This window comes from Arachis ipaensis, chromosome B07, assembly GCF_000816755.2.
Source record: "Arachis ipaensis cultivar K30076 chromosome B07, Araip1.1, whole genome shotgun sequence".
Classification (NCBI taxonomy): Eukaryota; Viridiplantae; Streptophyta; class Magnoliopsida; order Fabales; family Fabaceae; genus Arachis; species Arachis ipaensis.
Genome location: NC_029791.2, coordinates 98,800,301 through 98,809,836, shown reverse-complemented (window position 1 = coordinate 98,809,836; position 9,536 = coordinate 98,800,301).

Below are 9,536 nucleotides of genomic sequence, written 5' to 3'. Positions count from 1 at the left end.
GAATCACCATAGACATTAAAGTCATCCATAAATACTTCCATACAATGCTTTAGAAGATCCAAGAAGATACTCATCATGCACCTTTGAAACATAGCCAGTGCATTACTCAAACCGAAAGGCATTCTTTTATATGCATACGTTCCAAAGGGGCATGTAAAAGTTGTTTTCTCCTGATCTTTTGGAGTAATATGGATATGAAAATAACCAGTATAACCATCTTTAAAACAATAGTGCGATTTACCAGACAGGCGATCAAGCATTTGATCGATGAAAGGTAGTGGATAGTGATCCTTGCGAGTGGCCAAGTTCAAGGGCCTATAGTCAATGCACACTCTCCAGGAATTCTACACCCTTGTAGTCATGAGTTCCCCATGCTCATTCTTCACTATTGTGACGCCGGACTTCTTCGAAACCACTTGTACTGGACTAACTCACTCACTATCCGAGATTGGATAGATAATGTCAGCTTCAAGCAATCTGGTCACTTCTTTCTTCACAACTTCTAGAATTGTGGGATTCAACCGCCTTTAAGGTTGACAGATAGGCTTGGCTCCCTCCTCTAGAAAAATGCGGTGTTCACAGACCTGAGTGCGTATATCTACTATGTCCGCCAAACTCCACCCAATAGCTTTCTTGTTTCTTCTCAGTACATTAAGCAGCCGCTCCTCCTGTTGGGAAGTAAGCTCCTTTGAAATGATCACTGGAAGCTTTTGATTGTCTTCAAGATAAGCATACTTGAGGTGAGGTGGAAGGGGATTCAACTCCATGTTCAGCTCCTGGCTTGGCACTTGATCATCCAGAACCACTGGAGGTGGCAAGGTGTCTTCAGTATACTCAGAGGGCTTCCCCACACTTGCACCTTGAACTATGTTCTTCGCATCAACTGTCTCTTGGTGAACTTCAGCCACGGTCTCATCAATAATATCACATTGGAAGATAGAGTGGTCTTCCAGTGGATGCTTCATAGCTTCATCAAGGTTAAAACTCATTGCTCTTCTATCTATCTCAAAGGAATAGGTACCCGAGAAGGCATCCAATTTAAACTGAGAAGTCTTCAAAAATGGCCTTCCAAGCAAGATAGATGATGGTCTTCCTGAGTCATTAGAGGACATCTCTAGAATGTAGAAATCAATAGGAAAGGTCAACCCTTTAATGCTCACCAAGATGTCTTTCGCAATGCCAACTACAGAGATTATGCTCTTATCTGCCAAAACAAATCGGGCTGCCGACCTTCTCAACGGTGGAAGCTTCAAAGCATCATATATAAATAATGGCATAATGCTAACACAGGCACCCAAGTCACATATGCAATCCACAAACTGTACACCACCAATAGTGCATGTAACCATACACGGACCGGGATCACCACATTTTTCCGGTATAGCACCCATCAGAGCAGAAATCAAGCTACCTAAAGGAATAGTTTCTAAATCCTAAATCTTTTCTTTATTCATGCATAAATTCTTTAGAAACTTAGCATACTTAGGAACTTGACGAATAGCATCAAAAAGGGGAATAGTTACGTCAACCTTTTTGAAGATATCCACCATCTTAGGATCTAGCTCCACTTGCTTTTTAGTCCTCCTAGCCAGGTGTGAAAAAGGAATGAGAATGGATTTTTTCAACACATTGTCTTCCTTAGATACTCCATTCCTTGGTTGAGCTACTTCTTCTTCAACCGCCTCTTGTGCCTCATCCTCTTCTTCAACATCTTCTACCTCTACAACTTTTTCATCTTAAACATCTTCTCTTGAGCTTGGCTTCTCAGGACTCCTCTCTTGCAATGTAGTTTTGGACCTCAAAGTGATGGCAATGATTTCACCCTTGGGGTTGGGTAAAGGTTGAGAGGGAAGTGCACTAGAGCTTGAAAGTTGAGTGTTGGAGGTAGAGGGCGGGTGCATACGAGATAGAAGAGCTTGGATGGTAGAGGTAAGACCGGTGATGCTAGAGGCAACCGTGGCTTGAAGCTCTTTTTGTCCTTGCATAAGAGAGCGAAGTATCTCATCATTGGAGGAAGAAGGAGGGTATGTAATTTGGGGAGCTTGTGGTTGGTTGAGTTGAGGTGCTTGAGCTTGCCTTTGGTGAGGTGGTTGGTATCTTTGGCCTTGGCTTTGCTGTTGGTATGGAGGGTTTTGTTGATACCGATTTTGTTGGTAGTTATTATTCCACCTTTGATTCCCACCATTGTCTCTGCCTCCTTGGTTGTAGTTGTCTCTCCAACCTTGGTTGGGATTGTCTTACCAACCTTGATTGTAATTACCACCTTGATTGTAGTTACCGCCTTATTGATAGTACTCTTGATTCATACGGTTGTAATAAGTATTGGTACCCGCCAAGGTGTTGTCCTCTTGGAGTTGTTAACATTCATCAATGTAGTGAGAATATCAAGAGCAAACTCCACATACTTGCAGAGGGACTAATTGTTGAAAGTCTTGTTGTGGAGGAGGTGGAGGTTGTTGTTGATTGAGTTGGAGTTGCTTGAGTATATTGGTCATCTCTCCCAATGTCTTAGTGAGAGCAACAATCTCACTACTAGAAGAAACTTCCGTAATAACCTTGGGATGATTATTCCTTTGCCTTGCTTGTTGGGTAGACTCAGCTAGATTGGTGATCAGTTGCCATGCTTTTGTCTCCATCTTGTACTTCAACGCATTAATAAAATTCAAAAATAATTGATAGGCAAAAAAATGCCGGTTAAGAATTTCTGATAAAAACAGCATTGTAAGTACAGTCTTAACCGACGAAATTTCCATTATCAATTTAGAAGATGTCACAATTAAGAATAAATAACCGGGAGTAGAATCCCAGGTCGTTTCCCAAAGAGTTGACACAAGATGTAAATTATTGGTCAGGTTTTCCTGAATATTTTTGAAATTGAGAACAGAAAAATAAATGGCTAGTAATTAAAGCAATGAGTACTAACAAGAGGTGTTATGTATTTAAAATAAAAGGCCTTGGTCAGGGGAGAGAATTGGAGTTTCTATCCTTGTTGTCTTTCCCAAGTAGAATATTAAATTTTCATTGCTTCCACTTAGTTATCCTCTAATAATTGAAGGAAAGTCAAGTGGCTTCACTAACTCTAGCTCACAAGTCCTAGTCACTTCGTGGAGAATGACTAGAGTTGGTGAGAGTTGAGTTAGCAAGCAGTTCCCAATTACAGATAATACTTGAGTATCACAACTCAAGGAATCCCAATTAATCAACCCCTAAGCCAAGTTGGAATATCTACTCCATTAACATGAATACCATTTTCATAAACACATAATTTGAGTAAATAAAAGACATATTAATTATAATAAATTAATTAAATCTAAATTTGCACTATCAATAATTAAGCATAACAAAACACGTACCAAAATTGAACATAAAAATAATTTAATGCATTAATAAAATTCAAAAATAACAAGATCCAAACATGAATTAAAGCAATTAAATGGAAAAACAAAAGTAATTGAGTAATAGAGAAGAAAACTGTAAGAACAATGACTCCAATTGAAGGTAGTAGCAGCTCTCTCTAGATCGAATTCAAAAGCTAAACTAAGAATGTCATAAACCCTAGGAGAAGTAGTGATTTTCTCTCTAAAACTCAAAACTAATAAAAAACTATAGTGAAAGTGAAGTGTCGTCAGTCTCAGCTCTATCCCTGCCTCTACTCTGTGTTTTCGGGCTTGGATCTGGGTCCAAATCAGCTCAGAAATCGACCCCAGCGAGTTCTGTTAAGTGCAGCACGTGACGCTCTGTCACGCGTACGCGTCGGCCACGCGTATGCGTCGCTGAACTTCTACACTGGTCACACGTACGTGTCACTGAACGACACTGATGATCTCGTGCACGCTTCGGCCATGCGTGCGCTTCGCTCCTCGCTGCTCCACTCTTTAGCTTCTTCCACTCTAACGTGCTTCATCTTCATCTTCATCCTTTAAGCCATCCATGCCCTGTAAACCTGGAAACACTCGAGAAACACAACACGACATCGAGTGGTAATAAAGGAGAATTAAAAATTAACAATTTTAAGACCTAGGAAAGATGTTTTCAATCATAGCACAAAATTGGGACAGAAACTTAAAAACATGCAATTTACATGAATAAGTGTGAGAATAGTTGATAAAACCCACTCAATTCAGTCCAAAATATATCATAAAATAATGGTTTATCATTAAGCCGTAAAGTAGAGGTGGTGTGATATTATGACCTCTAAAATAAAAGTATATATAATAATATTGAAAAGGATACAGTATACGAGGAGTCTTGAAAAACGGATAAAGCAAAAATCGTAAAATAAAAAGTGCAACACTCAGAAAACAGGATTACTTGCGTGCGAAGAAATCTAAGGTTTAAAAGAATAACTAAATAGAAAGTAGAAGTAGAGAGACAAGAAAACGATATACCAAGCTCCTAACTCAGCCTGCAAAGTTGAGGCTGGCCAGAGAATATTTACATACAGTATATACATAATAAAAGCCCAAAAGAACATGTTTAAAAGCCCTAGTTCTCCATAAAACCTCTAAGAGATACCAAAGATAAAGTGTTCATATACATATAAGGATTGTCTAATATATATATATATCAAAATAACAAAAATAGGTGATGAGCGGATATTTTATATGTTTTTTGGCATCATTTTCATATAGTTTTTAGTATGTTTTGTTTAGTTTTCATTATATTTTTATAGGTTTTAGTGTTAAATTCACATTTTTGGATTCTACTTTGAGTTTGTGTATTTTGTGCAGTTTCAGGTAATTTCTGGCTGAAATTGAGGAGTTGGAGCAAAAGTTTGATTTAGAGACAGAGAAAGCACTGCAGATGCTGTCTGGATCTGACCTCCTTGTATTTAGAAGAGCTTTTCTGGAGCTACCAAAGTCCAAATCGAGTGTTCTCAACGGCTATGGAAAGTTGACTTCCAGAAATTTATATCAATGTATAATAGTCTATGCTTTGATTCAGATTAGAAGGCCCAAAACTGGCGTTTAATGCCAGCCTCCTGCTCCTTTCCAGGCGTCTGGCGCCCACAAAGCAGAGACCAGCATCCAAACGCCCAAAGAGGACCCCCTAGCCAGCATTCAATACCCTAGAGGCCTCAGAGCATGTGGATCGCATCAAAGCTCAGCCCAAACACTCACCAAGTGGGCCCCAGAAGTGGATTTTAGCACTAAAAAGACTGTTTTACCCTTGCTAGTCATTAGTTTAGTATTTAAAGTAGATCACTCTTTGTTAAGGATCTTCGCCCATCATTTACCATAATTTCATTTTACACTTTGTATTTCCTTTCAGTATGAGTTTCTAAAGCTCCTAAGTTGAGGGGAGGAGCATTGTTGAGTCCTATGAATTAATAAAAGTATTACTGTTCTTCTTCGATCCGTGTTTGATCTATTTCTAAGATGTATACTCGTTCTTCAACAAGGTGAATAGGATGACCAGTGACAATCGGTTCTGTTCATCATACTAGGACCGCGTGCCTGACAACCACCCGTGACTATTTGGGTTCGTGTGAATACGTGACTGGAAAGCGCGAACCGCCAGCTTGATTATACATCTCTCAGACGACTAATCCACGACTTCGTTGGGGACTTCTCGAGACACCAGTTCAGCCAATTTTTAGTGAGATTAGAGTCTCTGTGGTAGAGGCTAGAACCCAAAGAAGCAGCATTCTCTGATCCGGAAGATTCGACCTTGTCTGTGGCGTTTTGAGTAGGATCGCCAGGAGAATAAACTGCTAGAGCTTTACCCTTTGTCAGATTAGATGACCATGGCCAATGGCGTTTGATTTGGAGCAGAGGAGATTGACGACCACTGCCCATTGCTTTGATCACATATAGCCTGCCATAGAAGAAGTCATTCACAAGTAAAGAGAACAGTATTGCCAGAGTTAATTTAGAAAGACAAACCAACTCCAATCCTTAACCATATTCCTATTACTGATTCCAATTCACAAATACAAATTACGAATAGCCAACTCTTCTATCTGCCTGACTAGGACCTGTAAGATAACCATAGCTTGCTTCAAACCACAATCCTTGTGGGATCGACCCTAACTCGCTCAGGTATTACTTGGACGACCCAGTGCACTTGCTGGTACAGCTGTACGGAGTGTGGGGATTCGTGCACCAAGTTTTTGGCGCCGTTGACTGCGATTGTTCGAGTTTGGACAAACTGACGGATCATCTTGCTCCCTAGATCAGGTAATTTATTTTATTTTGTTGAGTCTTTTATTTTTATTTTCTTCTTCTTTATTTTTCGAAAAATTTAAAAACTTTTCAAAATTATATTTATTTTCTTTGTTTAATCTTTGTTCTTAGTTTGAGTCTTACCTGTTTTCTATTTTCTTGTACAAAAATTTTAAAACTTCTTCAACAAAAAAAAGAACCTTTTTCAAAAAGTTTATTTTCAAGAATCCTTAGCTTTATCTGTTTAATCTATGTTTTTGGTTTGAGTCTTTTGTTTATGTTCTTAGTTAAATTTTCGAAAACTTTGAGTCTTTCTTTCTAAAAATTTTCAAAAATAGTTTCTTTGGTTAAATCTTGTGTCAAATTTTTAAGTTTGGTGTCTTCTTGTTATTTTTCTTTTAACTTTTTCGAAAATTTATGTTTAGTTTTCTAAAATTTTAAGTTTGGTGTTCTTTATATGTTCTTGTGTTCTTTGAGTTTCTTGAGTCTTGTTCTTACTGTGCTTTTCAATCTTCAAAGCGTTCTTGTATTTTGTTTTTGTTTTGATCTTAAAATTTTTAAGTTTAGTGTCCCTTGGTGATTTTCCTTCAAATTTTCGAAAACTTGGGATGCTAGATCTAAATATTTTAAGTTTTGTGTTTTTTACTTGTTTTTCTCTTTCATCATTAAATTCAAAAATAAAAAAATCTTTTCTATCTTAAAATTAACTTAAACTTCGAAATTTTTAAATAAAAATTCAGTCAATTTTCAAAAATCATATCTTTTCAAAATAAAAAATCTTATCTTTTTAAAATCTTTTTAATTTCTTATCTTATCTTTTCTAATTTCAAATTTTAATTTCAAATCTTTTCTAATTAATATCTTATAAACTCTCTCTTCTTTTTCAAAATTTCCTAACTAACTCTTCTCTCTCTCAATTTTCGAAAACTCATTATTCTTCTCTCTCTCTTCTATTTTCGAAAATTCATGAACTAATTTTCAACTCTTTTTTAAATTATTAACTTAATTTTTGAAATTAACAAATAAATAAAATAAAAACAAAAATATTTTAATTCTTATTTATCTCTTCTATTTCTAATCTTTCTCTTATTTACTTCTATTTATTTGAATTACTCTTCCTCCCTCATCTTCCATCTTCACTTTTCTATCTTCCTCTTCTTTCTTCACATCTCACTGGGAGCCTTCTATACTCAAATCAGACATAGAAGCTTCCTTTCTTTCTTTTCTTCTTTTCTTGTTTATGACCAGGAACAGGGATAAAGAACCCCTCTTTGATCTTGATCCTGAAAGGACTTTGAAGAAAAGCTTACGATAAGCTAGAGCACAACACTCTGGAAGAAGCCTTTCAGAGAATCTTGAACAAGAAATAGAGGACATGGCCGAACCTGAAGGTGATTCCAGAAAGGTTCTTGGTGACTTCACCATGCCTACCTCTGACTTTTATAGTAGAAGTATCTCTGTACCTGCCATTGGAGCTAACAATTTTGAGCTTAAGTCTCAGTTAGTCTCTCTTCTGCAATAGAATTGCAAGTTTCATGGACTTCCAGTGGAAGACCCACATTAGTTATTAGCTGAGTTCTTGTAGATCTGTGACACTATTAAGACTAATGGAGTAAATCCTGAAGTCTACAAGCTTATGCTCTTTCCTTTTGCTGTAAGAGACAGATCTAAGATATGGTTGGATTCTCAACCAACTTTCCCTTTGCTGTAAGAGACAAAGCTAAGATATGGTTAGATTCTCAACCAAAAGAGAGCTTAGACTCTTGGGAAAAGCTGGTTAATGCTTTTCTAGCTAAATTCTTTCTCCCTCAAAGGATGATCAAAATCAGAGTGGAAGTTCAAACCTTTAGAGAAAGAGAATGTGAGTCCCTCTATGAAGCTTGGGAAAGATACAAGCAACTGATCAGGAGGTGTGCTCCTGACATGCTCTCAGAGTGGTCTATCATAGGCGTGTTCTATGATGGTCTGTCTGAGATGTCCAAAATTTTATTGAATAACTCTGCAGGTGGATCACTCCACTTGAAGAAAACACCTGCAGAAGCAAGAGAACTCATTGATATGGTTGTTAACAACTAATTCATGTACATTTCTGAAAGAAATCCTGTAAACCATGGAATCTCTCAGAAGAAAGAAGTTCTTAAAGTTGATACTTTGAATGCCATATTGGCTCAGAACAAGATCCTGACCTAAGAGGTCAACATGATCTCTCAACATCTGAATGGACTGCCAACTACAGCTGGGAGTACCCAAGAAGTATCTCCTGATGTAGATGCTTATGATCCTTATCAACCTACCATGGAGGAGGTGAATTACATGGGAGAACCCTATGGAAACATCTACAATCCTTCATGGAGGAATCATCCTAATCTTTCATGGAAGGATCAACAGAAACCTCAGCAAGGCTTCAACAACAATCAAGGTGGAAGGAACCAGAATAGGTTCAATAACAGACCACCATTCCCATATTTTCAACAGAATATGGAAACCTCTAAGCAGAGCCTTTTTGACTTAGTCACTCTAGTTTCCAGCCTCTCTAAGACCACTCATAGTTTCATTAATGAAATAAGATCCTCTATTAGAAACTTGGAGGTGCATGCTGGTTAACTGAGCAAGAGGATCCCTGAGACTCCTCCTGAAACTCTTCCTAGTAACATTGAGGTAAATCCAAGAGAAGAGTGCAAGGCCATAACCATGGAGGTAGAGGTCGAATCTAGAGAAATTAGGAAGGTATTGAATGCCAGTGAAGAAGGTTTCACTGGGCGTTCAACGCCCATCCTGGCAGCAGAGCTGGCGTTGAACACCAGCCAGGGAGCATTGGCTAGCTGTTCAACGGCCAAACAGGCAGGCATTCTGGCGCTGAACGCCAGTGAGGAACCCCTCACTGGGCGTTCAATGCCAAACTAGCCAGGGAAGCTGGCACTGAATGCCAGTGAGGAACCCCTCAATGGGCGTTCAACGCGCAACCAGCCAGGGAAGCTGGCGTTGAACGCTAGCAAGGATACCCCTGCTGGGCGTTCAACCCCCAAAATAACAAGGGGACTGGCGTTTAATGCAAGTAAAGGTGCACAACATGGGCGTTCAATACCCAAAGAGCTAACAGAGCTGGCATTGAATGCCAGTAAAAGAACACCTTTTGAGTGCTCAATTCCCACTCAAGAAACCCTTATCCCAGAACCAAAGGAAGCCAAGGATCACATAAAGACCATAGAGGTTCCTTTGAATGTACTCCTGCAGTGCATAAGTTCTGATGAATACTCATCCTCTGATAAGGATGAAGACACTAGGGAAGAGCAAGTTGCTCGGTACCTAGGAGCTCTTATGAAGCTGAATGCCAATTTATTTGGTACAAAGCCTCTAGAGAAAGAACCTCTA